General features: G+C 37.7%; 1 protein-coding gene across 12 annotated transcripts in view; it reads right to left on the bottom strand.

Moving 5' to 3' along the window:
• Nucleotides 1-17,560, bottom strand: part of ZBTB20 (zinc finger and BTB domain containing 20) — a 477,688-nt gene that overhangs the window by 223,397 nt on the left and 236,731 nt on the right. Inside the window, exon 1 of one of the 12 annotated variants that reach the window (XM_032678460.1) lies at nt 14,275-14,293. The exons of the other annotated variants lie outside the window; for them this stretch is intronic. The gene's annotated coding sequence lies outside the window, so the exon portion shown is untranslated. Of the gene's footprint in view, nt 1-14,274; nt 14,294-17,560 lie in introns of those variants that run through there. 12 annotated transcript variants of the gene reach the window in all.

The raw sequence follows: 17,560 nt of genomic DNA, 5'->3' as shown, positions 1-17,560 counted from the left end.
TCAGTGCACACATGAAATAATCACAACCCATTCCCCACTTCATCCGTGCAGCATCACGAACTCCTTTTTCTTTTTTTCGTTCCTTACCTTTTATCATTTCAGTCATAGGGTTAATAAAATAAATGTAATATGAAAGATGTGTGAGAATTCAGAAACCTGTGTGAAGCCTCCTATCTGCCAAACGCTAACTCGTGTTGTATGAAGATTAAGTCTTGTATGAACACTAAAGTTACCCTCTTTCATGAAAACTACAGACTCCTAAATGCCTGGCATCATGCAATGCAAGTTTACAAGATGGATGCCAGAGAGGAAAATTACAGAATAGGCTTTTGCAAATAGTATTAAAACCACAGCCATCCTTCTTTCACCTCTTCTTACAGAGAGTCCATAGAACATAAGTTTTGACAGTAGTCATCAAATAAATTCCAACGATTCCTGAATCTTAGAGACTGATCAATTTGTGTATATTTGATGGACAAGAAAAGCTATATTTGGCAAATAAATTATTTGTTGCAAATAATTAATTCAGTTCTCTTGCTGGAGCTGCAACCGTGACTTTTTAATGACCTTATTTTACCTTATTATGTTATGAGGTAAGCAGCTTCCCATTGTTTCATCTTTAAAAATATTTCAGGATTTCTTAAATGCTCCACATAACAGCAAAATCATATCAAGATTTTCCCACAAATACAGCAATCTAATATTTATATCAGAACTTTAAATTGTAAAAATCCTACGTGCTTGTACAATGTAATGATCAAACGACTTCTGCACTTCTGCAATAGGCTCCATATTGAAGGACCCTATTCCCAAATTTATTTCTCTCTGAATATTAAAAAACTGTAAGTGAAGATGCTTTACAAACTGTTAAAGAAATAGGAATTAAAGAATATACTGTGATATTTATCATGCCAACACTTCTGAAAGAGCTACAATCCATGACATACCAATGCCAAATTAACTTTTGGGAACGTCTCTGACTTCTTGACCTGAAAACCTTTGATTCTTGAAAGGGAGCCTGCCTTCTTAGCACGGTTGTATTACCTGTGTTGCCAAATTCCCCCTGTTGGGAACCCATTTGGATTAGTGTTTACAATCTTGATTTTCTTTCAAAATGGACCATTTACTTCTAGAGACAGTAAGGGAAGATAAAAAAAATTCAGGAAATCTCAGGGTTCCCCAAAGTCATACTCCAAGAGGGGATTCACCTCTAACACTTAATACAAAGTTAACACCAAATGTTTTCTGACTTCTGTATTTGCAATCAGTCTTTACTGCCAGTGTTGATTTGGCGCTGAAGGCAGCACAGGCTGCAATACTTTGAACAAGAGTCATGGGTTCTGAGTGCATCTAACAGTTTGAATGGAGAATTTCCAGCATGAACTTGATCCCCAGCCTGCTAAAGCCAAAGAGACAACTTAGATGAAGCTCAGTACGTGTTCCAAGGGACTTCATCTGTTTTCTACAAGAAATACTATATAAAGCAAAACACAGTTCATTTAAAAACCACACAGTCATACGTCCTGTCCATACCCCTGAACCTCCACTCCTATACCCTGCAGAAACGGCCTTGGCTTACTGAAGACAGGCTGGAAAGTGAACACCAGGTTCACTGAAGGCCTAGCAAGATGCATCAGTATTCCCCTATTACAAATAGTGAGGGAAAGGAAAGGTACTGAATGAGGAGAGGAAGAATAGCTTTCTGTTTACATTTATGATACATTTTTAGCAATACAAAGCTTTCCAGTTTAATTTGTATCTCAAAGTTTAACATGGTAATTATTAAAGGCAATAGCAGAACAAAAGGGACATACATCAATCCTGGGACATCAGCTAACAAACACTTCAGTTACATCCCAGGATTTCTCCAAACACCTTTCCAAATGTTTCTTTACATCCTGTTTATAGCTCGTTACATTCTCCTGTGACCAGAGCTGGTAGACCAGATCCTGCATGGTCTAATAGTTTCTCAAGTACCTTTCCTGCTCTCTTACATATCTGTAGGCATTCAGGCACAATGCAGTAATTGAATATAACCATTATAAAGGCAGTTCAATTCCTGGCCAACCCTCAGCATGCACATATACATTTGCAAAGCATTAATGGCATGGTAAGCTAAAAGCAACCATCCCAATAATACTAAGCCAGCTAGGCAAGATCTAGATCTACAGATGCTTTCTGTTTGCTTGGGATACTTTACTGCTTATATTATTATCTTTTTGATGTGCACTGCTCCGCTAGCATGCAGGAAATATTGTGAGCGTGTCCAAAACATAAACTATTCTATTCTATTCTATTTATTTATTTATTTATTTAGCTCTGAGGTGGGGGAGATTTTATTGTTATATTTTTTTTAAGGCCAAATTACATCAATACCTCAGCTCTTCATGTCCAAGACCAGTGTTAAAGATAATATTCAGATTAAGTCAGCCTTCTTAAGACTAAATTCAATTTATACTGATATAGTAGGTTACACGCTTAGTCACGTAAAAAAATTCTGATGGATACAGGAGACAGCTGTTGGACAAAGCATATCTTCCTGCCTTTCATGTCACAGGCCTGTTTACTGAGAAATACTGAACCAACCACACTATTGTCCAAATATACATTTATTTAAAAGCAGTTTTTTGGTATCACAAAATATCCCTTTCCTGGTCTGAAAAATAGAAATAAAAGGTGAAGTGGTCTAATGAATGGAAAAATTTTTCAATTTGTATTATTTTGTCATCTTCTGTTTACCTCCAATGGGAATAAGCACACCAAAGTTTGCAGAGCCACAACTCCCCCTGAATGGGCGATCAGACTGATCTATCCCTAACTTGCAAAAGTTGCAGTGCTGATGTTCTCAAGGACTATGACAATGTTGTATCTATCCAAACTCAAGGAGGACAGATACAAATAACCAAGGTATCACTGAGTGGATTAAGTATCTCAGTCCTTGTTCAAAAAGCAAGGATCATCACAATGTTGAGAGAAGGTCAGAGCTTTACATTTTCCAGCAATAGAGCAATTCTTAACTATATTCTTTGCTTTTAATCTTCACCCTTGCCCTACTTGTCCAAAATACCCCCCTTACATTCATGTTCTTCCTTTGTAGGGTGCTCTCACTGAAACAGATTTAGGCCACTCCTGAAGAATTTAAACTCAGCCAAAACCATAAGCTAAAGTAAAATGCCTACGAGGCACAAACCATGCTGTGGCCCTTGACAAGACTGCTGCCAGAAGAATTTTACTGTTTAAGTATTCAGATTCTACATGAGGAAGAAAAAGAGATAATGTGTTATGGGTGTTATAAGGACAAGGAGAGACTCAAAGCAATAACCACAATGTGCTCTTCTAGGGGAAGGTCCCTCTTAAAATTAAGAAGTAACAAATAAAAGTGAATGCACTAATATTAACTGCATAGGCTTTACACTCACACTATCCTTACCTTCAACTGTTTGCTCACTTTGCAAGCAATTGCACTGATAGGCACCCAGAATTTGAAAGGGTTGATTCATGACCAGCCCACAAAGAAGAAAGCCAGGAGAGCTGAAATGGTGTCAAAGGCTTCCCAATTTTCTGAGCAGAAACACAGAATTCCCAGGGGAGATCTACATACAGTTGCTAAGACAGGTTCTGATCAACTGTTACAGAGACAAAGTCCCATTATTACATCAACACAAGAAGACTTCAGCATAGTTTTAGGGTCATAGAATCATTAAGGTTGGAAAAGATCTCCAGGATTATTGAGTCCAACCTTTGACTGAACAGCACCTTGTCAACTAAACCATAGCACTAAGTGCCATGGCCAGTCATTTCTTGGACACCTCCAGGGATGGTGACTCCACCACCTCCCTGAGTAGTCCGTTCTAATGCTTAACCACCCTTACAATGAAGAAGTTCTTCCTGATGTCCAAACTGAACTTCCCCAGGCACAGCTTGAGGCCATTTCCTCTTGTCCTGCCTGACAGGTCCTCAAACATTTTAAAATTTTTGTCGATTCAACAGATTCAGTAGAATTCTGATGAAGCACTCCCTTCAGCATGACCTAGAAGAGCCCAAACACAACCCTATATTCTTGCTTTATAGGATAGCTAGACTTTGAAATTTGCTTTTGTTTCACAGTTGAATTAAACACTGCATTGCAAAGTTACCCATGAAACAAAAATAAAAAATCATTTCAATCAATTGAATGCTGTTTTGACAAAATAATTTTGTTTTGATTGCTAGTTTCAGGTTTGATTTAAATTTTATATTAGAATATAAAATACATTTTTGAAATAAAAGTTTGAAACAAATGCATTTCTGTTCCACAAATTCCAAAAAGCTTTATCTGGAAATATGAATAATGAAAATAAATAAGAGTCCTGGAAGTATTCTTCTTTTAATGAACCAGTATTTTTTTAGTGCTTCTAGTCCCGACCTTCAGTACACTTTAGTAAGCCTCAGAAGAAGCTTATAATACCTCTGCCATACTATCAATATATCAGTGACAATCTAATTATTATTAATAACCTATGTGTTATGCTGTTCTTGTCCAAAAACTGGTGAAGCTAAGAGGCTTTTTCAGACAGTCAGTTATGTAATGACTAACACACATCTTGTTGGGTCAAGTACCATTAATTACTACTGCCATTTGGGCAAATATCAAAACCAGTTTTGAGCAGGATAAAGCAGCAGACTGAAATGCACAGAGAGTCCTACAGAAGACTCTGGAGTGAGGAGAAGTGAGGGGAATGCTAGTTGTTTCTGCTCTGTCCTTTAACCTTAAACTTAACTTAGAGAAAAATGTAAGAGTAGTTGTGATTAATAAGATATTTAATATCTAAAATTCCTTTTTCTTTAACCATGTGCTTCCTCTGCTAAGAAGGCTCTTGATCACTGCTCATACATTTCCAAATTACTAAAACGCGAAATACCATGAAGTCATGTGAAGCTTGAGTGAAGCTATGAGACAAATCCTGGCCTAAACAGCGAAGAACTGAGGGATTTCACCTAGATCAGGTAGCAGCAGGAGTGCCGACATCTGAAACTATTTATTTAGGAAGATCATAAGGAGAGCTGAAGTACAGCTAGTCCTTTAAGCATGACACTCATCATGCCCAGTCATCCCTGGCTGTTTCAGCACTGAGATGCTTATGAGAAGTGGTTGTCTCCCATGCCATTTGGTGAAGGGTTTTTCATAATGTTGTCAGAATCTCAGTAAGAACCAAATAATTTTTGTTTCTTATACAGTGCATTTCTGAATGCAATGCTTGGAGCAGAAGTTCAAGAATTCAAACAGCTGTACTACTTAGTCCCCCATGAAAGTACATTCTAACAGGAGCTTGAACTGACTTATCAGAACATCAGATGCCATGATTCACAAGGCTGAGATGGGCGAAGTCTTTGGGAAAACTGTTGGGATTATCTCACCTGTCGGATTTTTGAAGCATTAGATCTGGGGAGAGGTATTTGGGAAGAGAGAGAGTAGCTAAAATAAAAGGAGTTTGGATTGCATATCCTTACCAATAGGTTATTAACATGAGGAAAATACAAAGGTTTGTTCAAAAGCCTGAACTACAATTACTTCTAACAGAGCTTTTCCTGCTGCACACCGAGCAGTCTGTTGAATTTGTGTTCTGCATACTGGAGCCATGTGCTGACACTTTGCACAATCTGAAAGGAGTTGAAAACTCTCTCCTTCACCTTGTGTGTGCTTTCATCTAAGGTTGTCTGTAACCCTTTCTAACAGTAAGATTTCACAGCCTAACTGCCTGAGGAAGATGACTGAATCTCTCACCCTTCACAAAATAAAAATACAGATTTAGAGATCAGAGAAAACAGAAAATACCCAAATGCATGTCCATGCCTCAGCATTCTCATGACTAGCAGTCAATGGTCCCCAGGCTTAGATCCATATCAGACAAAAAGTTTCCCTTTCCTAAACACAGTGCCTCTTCTGAATGGGGGACTTCCAATCCTTCTACCACCAGCTTCCCTCTCCCTTAGCTGGCCTTATTAAAACAAACAAACGAGAAACGCCCCCCTCTGCTAAGCATTTGTCCACCCTCCTCTCTTAATTTTCCTTATGTCTCCCAGGGTTTGGGTTTTTTAAGCCTCTGTACTAATACCTGCTCTCTTTGTTTTTTTGGTTTGTTTTTCTGGGGGTTGTTTTTTTTTCTTGCCTTTTCTTTCTGTTTGCTTAAAGCTCCAGCCTCTAAAAGCAAATTTGGAGAAAACTGGCTTTCTCTAGTTATCCCATTGTTCTTCTCAGGCAAGATCTATTTCAGATGTTTCTATTTCAAATATTTAATGACAGACCTATTCATACAAAGACATGCCAACACCACTCCCCTGTCTCTTTGGCATGATGCAGAGCACAGAAAAAGATTGTCACAAGATACAAGGACTCTGTTAGTCAATAAAATCAAGTTCTAACTCATAAACAGTACACAGCAGATTCCATACATTGACATGCTTCCCAGAAGCAAAAGCCTGAGAAAAAGCAGTTTCAAGGGAGACCCCATGGGACAGGCCCATCCATTTAGCACTACCACAGTGGACCTTGGCTGGCTTCCCTTCCAACAGGACCTGTAGAGAAGCCAAAGACTGTATTGAGCCTTGGAGAGTTAACTTCCTTTTGGGGTCTTGTCTTCATTGCAACAGTTGTTTGTAAGTACAATGCTAATGTTGCCCCCAGCATGATTCCCACCCACAACAGAAGCCTCTTGCTCAAACTAAGTGCTATTTTAACTTGACTCTGGCCTAAAAACAGATTAGAAGTGGCAACCCATGTGCTGTAGTTACTAGTGTCAGTAACACAGTGGGAACTCATCAGTTCTCTGGTTATGTTTAAAGTGCTGATCTAAGATCCTGTCTTGTAACTGGGGTCTAGACTAAAAGCACACAACCCTTATACCCAGTTATCTACAGTAAGCTCAAGTGGGTAGCAGGCGATAGTCTGACGTTAACAATTTGCTTCTCCTCTCAATCTCTACAGTGCATTGCTGACAAATAAATACTCTGAATTTGCAGAAGAAACTGCATGTGCACAAAAAAGTTTAGGATACAGAACCCTTACAAACATCAGCCTGTAACACTGCTGTAACAAACGGATTCAATGCATGTAAAACAATACTTGTTTTAAGCATTTTTACCCAGTACCTCTGCCTACCCAGGCTATTGTTCGGAATGAGGAGGGTTTTTCTCAAGTACTTTGGAGTCACCATCTGTGAAACAGAGCACAGCTGCACCAATAATCAACATGAACACAGATTTTAGCTTTGTGAATTGCAGATCTTATCTATATAGTCAAAAGAATTTTAAGGCCCATGTGGCCTGTGAGAGCAAGCTAGGGTGTCCATACAGTCAGTCACTGTGTGGCAAATCCAACCTCTCGCATATTGACTGTTACCTACATAATCCTTCTCTTCACTCTAATAAATTGGCACGAGATGAGCAAATCTGACTACAGGCAACTAATACAAACCACCAGAGAAGTGGCCATATTGTCATCTAAACATCTCATGCTCGACTTTATTTACAGTCTCCAGGGCTGTAATCCCAGCTGGTAGTTTTAATTAGTAGTGAATGTACTTTCACAACAAATTGGACCTTCTCCTTCTTGGGCATCAGAGATCCCTTCCACAGATGACTGTGGATTATGAAGAGACAAAGTTTGGGGATGTTGGGCAGGCAGCTTTCTCCTATCACATATCTGAAAAACTAGCATCACTCCCTGGCTCACAAGAGGACTTGGCAGGAAGTCAGACTATGACTATCCAGAAGACTCTTCCCTCAGCGTCAGAGTAGTAAGATACATCATGGAAACTTGTAACAAAGCATAAATAATTCTATTTAGAAGTCAATACAAAATTGTGGACTACAAGGCCAGCTGCAGGGGCTGTTTTTTGCTTATGAGTTTAAAGCCAAAACATGGATAACGTGGCAAGCATCATCAGAGAACGTAAATATCTACTCTTTTGCTGTTATTGCTAGCTTTGCCCATTCTGTAGCCATTAGTGAATGCCTTACTACAAAACTGCAAGTGCAGCAGCAGGGTTTTAACAGCTTTTTTCCTCTAGCTGCTCTGGGATTTTTCCTTTCTTGGCTGTAACCAGTTGCAACCAGTTGTGAATAAGTCGTTATCCCTCTGTGCAACTCACAGCAACCAAAAGAAACCAGTGTCATTATGCAAGTTTCAAAAAAGAAAAAAAAAAGTTTTGTTTTATGGTTAATTATCCATGGTCTATTTACAAAATAAATCAACCCATTGTGCACCACCAGGATTTGTGGCCTCATTTGAACTTTGCTTTTCATTAATCACTTTAAAAATAAAAGCTAACTAGTTTTTGTTTTTTCTCCTTTTTGGTTTATTACTTGCATCTGGCTATAAATTGTAAAAACGGGGAGAGAACAAAGTATGGATTATTAACCCTCAGTTTCATGACTTACATGATCTCAGTCTTGTCTTTCTCCACGTGCCTAAACAGATGCACAGTCCAAAAATTCCAACATTCTGTAAAAAATGTAATCACAAGAAGATTGAAATATTTTTTAAACTCAAACTTTGAGTTACTAAAAGGCAAAAAGCTTGCCTTAAGAAACACAAAGGTGGGCAAACATTTACAAACATATTTAAGCTACTGAAGGAGGTCAATAAAATTACTCATGTAGGTATCTAAGAAATACACAAATGTTTGTGAGCTCTAAGTGCAAGACTGTTTTGTTTAGAGAAAACCTACTTGCAGGCAGTCTGGAGAAGGCAGAAAATGGATATCTGATTTCTTTAGAGTGCTTACAATTTATACAAGAAACCAGAAATATTTTTTTCTGAAAATGTTTTAATTATATAAGAAGTTTAGATTTTGTCCCTATGTGATGACAGAGAACTACTGAATTTCTGAAAACTAGCCAATGGAGAGGTGAACAAAGGACATTTTTAGCTGCTCTGTTAAAAAAACCTAAGTGTATTAACACTTATTTCACTTTGATAGGGAATAAAATACATATTTGCATAAAACTGAAATTCTCCTCAGCTTCAACTAAGAAAACTGAACAATTTATTTATGTCCACTATGGACTCTTCAAGTAAAACTATAAAAAGTAAGAAACGCTGATAAACAAACATGATAAAAGCATATATAATGACAGGATATAAAAATGTCACCCCCCTTTTATTTTCCTTTTTTTTTCATTTACCAGTTACTCTTAAGTGTCCTTTGCCTTTACTATGACAAACAGAAAGTCACGGCACTCCACTTAATCCTTAATGAAATGCTTTAGAAAAAGCTGTGCTGTCTGTTGGTCAAAAAATGTGGCTTTGCTACACTCAAAACTACAACTTTTTATTTCAAAACTCCTGAGCTGGATGCGAGTATAAGGAGACTGAACATAACCAACAGGTATATTTTAAAAACTGAGATAAAGAGCTGAAGCTAAGAAATTAGATCATTAATACTATATATTATTACTAATAGGAGCTCAGGAAGGTAATTTTTGCTTGCCTGTTGGTGTGAAAAAGAATTGTAGAGATTTGAAAAGTTAAAAAAACCCACTGCCTCCTCCTCCACTTTGCAGATGGCTGAGATGCTTTAACTTTCATTTCCAAAAGTAAATTAGCTCCCACTTAAATGAAAGTAAAAATTAAAAGCTGCCTCCACCTGACTGCAAAGCACAGCGGCCAGGCTGGGAGAGGAATGGATAGGCCTTCAAAGAAAATAAAAGCCTTTTTAAGCGACTCCTCATATGAACGCCTGCCCTTGCAGCAGCAAGCTGTGGCCCTACAGCCGCTTTCCATTATAAATGCTAAATTGGGAAATGTTTAACATTCTTTGTTTAATCTTTGCAGTATAAAGAAAAAACAGCTGATTCTCAGAAACATGACAGCCCGAGCAACCATTAGTGATCTGCCTCTCCCTTCCTCAAAGCAGAACAGGCCATTTCCAGCCTCAGTGGTGACTGACACTTTATAATCAGAAATGTATATTTAGATGGATCCTAGAAGACGAGATTAAAACTTTGCCATTTTTTTTGTTCCAGTCGTGTAAGGGGCCTAAGGTAAACAGGATATTTAATAAAAACTGTAAGCAGAAAAAGAGTTTAAGAAACACATGCAGTGGAAACTACAGGCAAAGGTGGTTTCAGATTCTTTCTGCATTGTTTTCTGTTAATATCTTTCCACAGTCTTTCCAAGAAGAAGAACATTATTATTTATTTTGATTTAAAACATTATCAGTTGAGTGTATTTTTCTCTTGCTCACAGCACAGTCCATCTATTCTGCTGCAACCAGTCACATATAAATCAGCACAAACTCGTGAGCGAGCAACCCTGTCTGTTGCTTAGACAAGCAAACTCTCCTTGTATCTTGTCTCTGCAAGAACTTCCCTAAAGGGGTGAGTTTCATCATGCATCCCAAAAGTCAAACTAGTTAGAGGCTTCTTCAGTTGAAATTATGAAATAATACCCCAAATCGAGTCCCCACAGAAACTGAACTAACTGAAATAGTTAGGGTTTTTACAATATTTTGCCCTGGAGCACACTTTCCGGATCATCAAGTCTAGTTCATTGCTCTCTTCTGCTACAGATATTAAAGGTCACATCCTAAAGAGTTGTTTTTAAGGCTCTGCATCAACAAGGTGAACAGACCTTATCCATCCTTTCCACCCTGGCCACCAGCATTCAGCAGCGATGAGACCAGACATCCAGGAAGCAAACCCGTGAGCAAATGAGGATGTACTCCTTCCCCAGAGGGGTTCTGACAGGCAGCATGGTACATCCTCTCGTGGGGCTCATGCTGATGAAGGCACTCAGTCCAGAGTCCTCGCTACATTTTGTGACAACAGGAAAACATTAACCACTGTACAGAAGAAAAAGTAAAGAACATCGAGGTGTTGACCCTGCTCTGAGCGCTGCACACATCCTGACAACTCCTCTACACCGCTGGACTTCAGGGATCCTGCCCTGCAGGTGTCATGGCCCACCTGCACACATCAGGTTTAACAGCAACGGCAAGAATATACAGGTTCTCTGATGGGAGAAACGAACCATCTGCTTTGTTTGCTGTGAACATGGAAGATAATAACTTTGAAAACGAGGGCTGCAGGAACATTCAGTGCAGCTAGGTCTGATACTTTTGTTACAACTATTATAAAAATATCGCTTTTTGCGCCATTTCCTAGGGACTTCTGCAAGGCAAAAAGACCAGTGAAACTACTGAAGGCACTAGCAATGAATTACTGATGGTGAAGGACACAAAATTGTCATAAACTTCAACCAAAGTGTGAGAGTTGCAAAAAACGACAGTTCTGAGGAAGGGAGGGAGGGAGGAAACCTTGCAGAATAATTGCTAGATAAAAAGCCTACCGTAGCTAATTCAGCACATTGCTGGATACAGAAAAATCATTTAGCTAGCTATTTTTCAAATATACCCCAAGTGTGTGTCAGGGAAGAAAAATAATGAAATTTTAAAATAAAAATTAATGTAGAGCTCCTTTCATTTTTGTTGTTGTTTTTGAATCTTTAGTGTTCATATTTAACCTTTTCCCTAAAATAACAAACTTGAATTTAAAAAAACTAAGGCACAGATCTTTATAGAGGCAGGACTCAAACAGCTTATGTTTAAAAATAAAATAGCAGTCTTTTTAAGTTGTGAAGACTTATTCATTAAAACTGAATATTAACATCTCATTTCAGAAACTGTTCAAACCACCCCTTTTGCCTATTTTGCCTATGAATTTAGGAAGACAGAAGTTTCACAGGTTGCATGTCTAGCATCTGGTCAAGTCAAATCACCCTCTCCTCCATAAATTAAAATTAGATTTCCATTCTGCAGAAAACACAAAATTCCCTCATTCTGGTTGCTGTTCAACTGTGTATATATAACCAGAGCTTGGCAGCAGACATTTCTAAGGTTTTTTATCTTGTTTGATTAGTAAATACTCAGAAAATAATTAAATGTTTGTTTGACCATTAAGGAAGGTTAGTGCCTTGCTAGTAGTCCACCTAAGCATACAAAGTAAAGCCGGGGACTGAAGACTGGAAGTTAGTAGTAACCTAGTGACATGCAGAGAAATGTCTCAGTAACTGAAAAGCATGCAGATGCCTTTAAGAGGGAAATTTGCTTGTCTAGCATTAAAAGTTATCAGGTTTTGTACACCTATTCCAAATAAGTCTCCCATTTTATCTGCAATCAGTGCAGATAAAAAACTTAGAGACTAAGACTCTGAGAACATAGGCAGAAAATAATTTTCATTCAAAGACAAATGATCACTCTTTTGATTAAGTTAAACACTGGACTCCTTATTGATCATGTTCTCTGTAAAGTTACACCATCTTCATCTTCTGAGCATTTTCTAAAGGGCTGACAGCTACGAGGAGCACTAGAATAAGGGATTTTAAGGAGGTTACTCTCTTCTACTGCCTGCAATTATGTTATAAACTGCTATTGGTATGTTGATTTAGGTCCACTTTACAATTACATAGATTTTCATGCCCCATAATTCCTATAGGACACTCTTCCAGCATTTAGTCCTCTGGTGACTAGGGTCATTTTCATTTATATGTGATCATCTATATTATATAGGGTTATTAAGACTTACATGTGGTTAGTGCCCAAAGTTTGGTATTTGTGCAACACCAGTCTGAAGTTTAAATAATTTTTTAACTTCTACAAATTATTTCAACACCTTCTCCCTATGCATTTAAGTAGATTTTATAAGCATTAATAACATAGCTTGAGAATATTTCTGCAGGGCACAATAAAGCAAGTATCTATGACTATAATCCCTAAGTGATTCTGTACCGAGAAACAAATGGAGGCAGAAGAAGTTTTCATTGCCCAGAGCCAAAGCAAGGGCTAGTTTCAGAATTAGGCAGAGAATCCAGGTGTTCCAATGCACTTTTGAATATATATGTACTCCCCAGCAATTTGGTGAAATATACTTACACAGCTTAAAATACACTTACAGAGCTTAAAATATTCCACTTCCTGTTTTCACAAAATCCTGTTTCATTTAAAGTTTGTCTCAAGGATCACTGTTGAAAGTTGTCAGCTTTAAATATTTTTTTCTATTATGCCCTGAAGTGGGCATAATTCACATGCAGATTCATTTTATGGCTCTTTTCCAATGGCAGAAAAACACTTTAAAATAACTGAGGATCGAGCCCTATAACTTTATAATTGACCTAATAGACTCCTGACATCATATCAACAGAATTAGCAGCATTACACTAGGGAAGAATCTGTCCAAGAATGTGCACACAGACAAGAACGATTTGTAAAGGGCAAAAGAAAACAAACCCCGACACAATGCTCACAACCACAAACAGGTCAGATCCTCAGAGGATACAACTGGGAATAAATTGCTTGCAATAACTACAGGAATAATTTCTTCCTGTAGGGTAGGAATGAACAGGAAAAAAAGTATGAACTTTTCTTTAGTACTGACCCTTTTGTTCCTTTTTTTGAAGCCCAAAAATCCCTCATTTATTTATTTATCTATTTAAAAAAATATTTTAGCAGGGCTATATATATTTTTGCTTGCTAAAATATCCCAAACAACCCTAATCAGAAGAATATGGACATCAGTCACTTAAAATAGAAATTAATAAATAAAGTTCAGCATAACCTAAAATTTCACTATTCTTCTGCACTTGCTGCTGTTACACAGAAACCAAACTGACACTTGCATTAAGGTCAGGAGAGGAAAGGGAAAAAGCTTTCATTGTATACATCCAAAAGCTGGAGGGAGGGGGAGAAGAGAGAGGAGGAGAGAGGCAGAAACACTGTGTAGAAGCCAGGGATGTTCCAGAGCACACTGTGACAAGAAAATACTCAATAAGAATTCCTCCAGCCAAAACCAGATCTTAAATAGATCCATTGTCTTCCAGCCTGAAGCCCTTAAAAAGGCTCAAAATTAAAGTCTGTGCTGTGGGCACCCAGTTGTTCTTTCCTTTCATCAGGATTTGCAGGTTTTAATACAATCTGTCGTCAGGAAAAACAGTAGAGCTGTACAGTCCAGAGAGGTAACAAAAGCGAAAGGCAGGCGAGAGTTACATAACTGGCTTTTTACATAAATATTACATTGAGAGATATTTTGCTCTTCAGCAAGGAAAAAAGATTAAAAAAAAAAAAGGCACAAACCACGTCAGAGCATTCAATCCAACCTCGCTTACTCCTCGTCCCTCTTTCACTTTGCAACATGTATCGAATAGCTGAAGTGAGGTGTTTCTTTTTCTTGTTTTCACTAAGACTAAAGAAATAACCAATTCAGACTTAAAACACTTCATAATAGATCGTCTTATGTTACCTGAAAAGTGCACCACATCATGGAAGCTGGAAAAAAGTCTTATTTTCAAGCACAAGCAAGACTGCCTTGCTTATCTGCAGCACGGGGCAATTAGAAATGACCATGGATGTTAAACGAACTCGCCTCTGTACAGTCTGAGAAAAGGGAAAAAAAACCTGCAAGTCTCCCCATCTGTTATTTCCCTTTTTTTTTTTTTTTTTTCCTCTTTTGGCTGTAGAAAAGCAAAATTATGCAAGAGCTTTTGAATGTAAAGCCTGTGTGTGCTTTTTTCCCTTTTTGTCTCTGTGTACACGGTATGTGATATTGCGTAACTGAGTACAGAGTGGGCGGTTAGCATTTACTATTGATTTACACTACTCCTTATATTGAATGCAGAGCTCTAAGAGGGAGATACACGCAAAGAAATGTGTGGGGGGGAGGGAGGGGTGAGATGGATGCAGATTTAAGGTATGTACCATGGAAAGGGAAGCAAAGCATGTAGAAACAGAACTATGCTTTTCTGAACTAAACATGCTTTTCCCAACCTTTTCAGTTTTGTGTCCTTTGGTGGAAGAGCGGATGCCTAACAAAACCCACAAACCTCCCCATCCAAAAGTAAGGTTTCCCTCCTACACCCATGCCCAAATCCTATTAGAAACTACAAAAAACTACCAATTAATGCTTTTGTGACATTTTGTCACAAAGGTTACTAAGAGGTCTTTAAGGTTACTAAGAGACGTCTTTAGTAGTACTATACATGAACTTTTTACTTATCCCTTCAGGACCTACTGGCTTGTAGACACACAGAAATCATAGACACTATGCATAGCATGCAATACGAAGCCCTGCATTTATTGAAATGACTGGATGCATTTATTGAGATGACTGATCCTGGAAACAAGGAAAGTTTAACCTATTTTGTTCACTCATTAACATATCCATGTGTTCTCTCTTTTCCACAAGCACACACCCAGAGTCACCAATTTAGACAGAAAGGCCTCTATCTCATGAATAAGAATAATTTTGAGTCAATAAGGAGAAATCCTCTTGTTCCCCTCATGTTGCTGAATCCTTTGCCTCCAAAGTGAGACATGGCTACCCAAATTCTTCCTGCTCCCACTTGACACTAGATCCTACAAAGCAAGGAAACGCCACTAGGTTGGCACAACACTGGACTTCTGGGCAGCCATTTATTTATTCATATTGCGTTGGGGATTTTTCTGATAATGTCAGTGGGATTCTAAAGTCTGTTAACATGGTTTTTAAAGGATGTTGAAAGACTGAAGACTAAAAGGAAGTTTATTACAAGCCACAGCAGACACTGAGCCTAGTATCAGAAACTAAACTGAGTGTGCTGATTAAAAAAAAAAAAAATCAACTATCAATGCTCTTAAAACTTCTTTTGCATTATCTTTACTGGAAGACACCCATTCCCCATATTAATTTATTCAAGTTGTTTTCAATGGGCAACATATTTTTTCTTTGCAGATATGACATCAGGCATTTTTACAGGTCCTAAAATAGCACAGTGTGCAAACAAAAAACCCCGTGTTAGAAGAAAGGCAAACCCTATTTTAAGGAAATTACACAGATATACAATGTTTCTGACTATTCTGTTTATTTTTTTCTTTTTCCCAGATCCACATCTACTAACATTAACTAGGGTACTACCAGCCAGCAGGCAGTCGGGATCTCCATCACGATGTTAGGAAAATAAAACATATATTCAGTGTCTTGCACACGCTTATTCATTTTGTTTGCACATAAAAAGAATTGCATGGAAATTACCCAGCAAATTTTACACAAAAAGTCATGTGCAGCCTAGCTAGTCTGATTTGTCTTAAAATGAAAGTGATCCTTAAAGAAAAAGAGTAAGGCCTTCATTAAGAGGGATCTAGGCATGCAACCTGTATTAGGCACTTACTAATACAGATGGGGCCAACTCAAAATGTGCTCAGGTACCTTTTTTTTGCTCACCGTAGGAGTGGTGGGGGAAAGAAATGAGACACACAAGACAAACTCTACTTCACTGTCTTGCAGTCACTAGAGATGATCAGACTTTGAGTGATGCTATGAGGAGTGTTTCATGAAGACTGGACCATAGGACCAGCGTATCAAACAATGAAAGCTCGCACTGTTCTGAAAAGATTGCACGTTAAGAGGAACATATTTTTCAGCACTTAAAGTTAGTCTGTATTTTTATTATATCCTCACCTTATGAGATGCAGCAAAAAATCTTAAAATGATTTAGAGTCTTATAGGATGTTATATAAAAGAGATACGGAGAGAAACTAAAGAAATACCAGCTAAGGGAAAGCAAGCTCGGATATTTGTAAGGGTAGCTCCAGTGCTGCTATACTTGCTTTATCATTGTCCAGAGCACACATATTTTTAAGCACTTGTTTGCATGTCAGATTATAAGTAACTATCTGTGGACTGTACATATCAGGTTCAACCAGAGATTTGAATCCCCTAAAAATATGGGAGACAAATTAGGGAGTTCAGTTCTGATATATTTGTACTTGAGGGCTATCGAGCGAAGCTGACAGAAGTTTCCACTATAATCCATCTGCCTTCAATCACTCAAAAATGTTGGAAACTTCACTATGTAAATTTTCTATTCTTAATGTTTACCTAATCTTAAATTTCATGAAAACTTGAATAAATAAAAGTTCATCTGTTTTACACAAAAGGGAATTAGGAAAAAAAAAAAAGAAAAAAAAAGAATATCCAGAGATTTAAGAGAAAGGGGAAAAAAAAGAAATTAAACTACAGCAAAAAGCATTAACAACTGAAAATACGAAGGGACTCATAGCCTATAAAGTCAATACCGGCTAGATTCATGTTTCAAGAAAAAGTTTTCTACTATGAAAAATACTGAAGTTTTTAAAGGTCCACACAGCTACAACAGCCTACCAAACCTTTTATGAAGTGCAGCTTGGATATACATTTGGGTCAGAAAATCCTAAAAAAACCCCTTCTATGTATGTGCTAAATAACCTGCTGTATTTGTACCTAATTGTATATTACATTCTTTAATGTATCTGATACATGTTCTCCCTACAAGAGAACACACCTACAAAGTAACATTATTTTTTGCTACAGTAGACAGCTGGTTTGGTTAGGTTTTTTTGGTTTTTTTTTGATTAGTGAAGCACATTAATATTAGGTGCCATTTGCATGTATCAAGGATTCTATAGCCCTGTATTTGCAGAAAAACTATGTGACTTCTCATTAAAGACTGTATCATAAGGGAGAGACTAAGCTTATAAACAAGTTATTACTCTAGGATTTCATATTTTACATG

This window comes from Chiroxiphia lanceolata, chromosome 2 (assembly GCF_009829145.1).
Source record: "Chiroxiphia lanceolata isolate bChiLan1 chromosome 2, bChiLan1.pri, whole genome shotgun sequence".
NCBI classification, from domain to species: domain Eukaryota; kingdom Metazoa; phylum Chordata; class Aves; order Passeriformes; family Pipridae; genus Chiroxiphia; species Chiroxiphia lanceolata.
The sequence above is the reverse complement of the archived record's forward strand: the minus strand, read 5'-3'. Positions and strand labels throughout refer to the sequence as shown.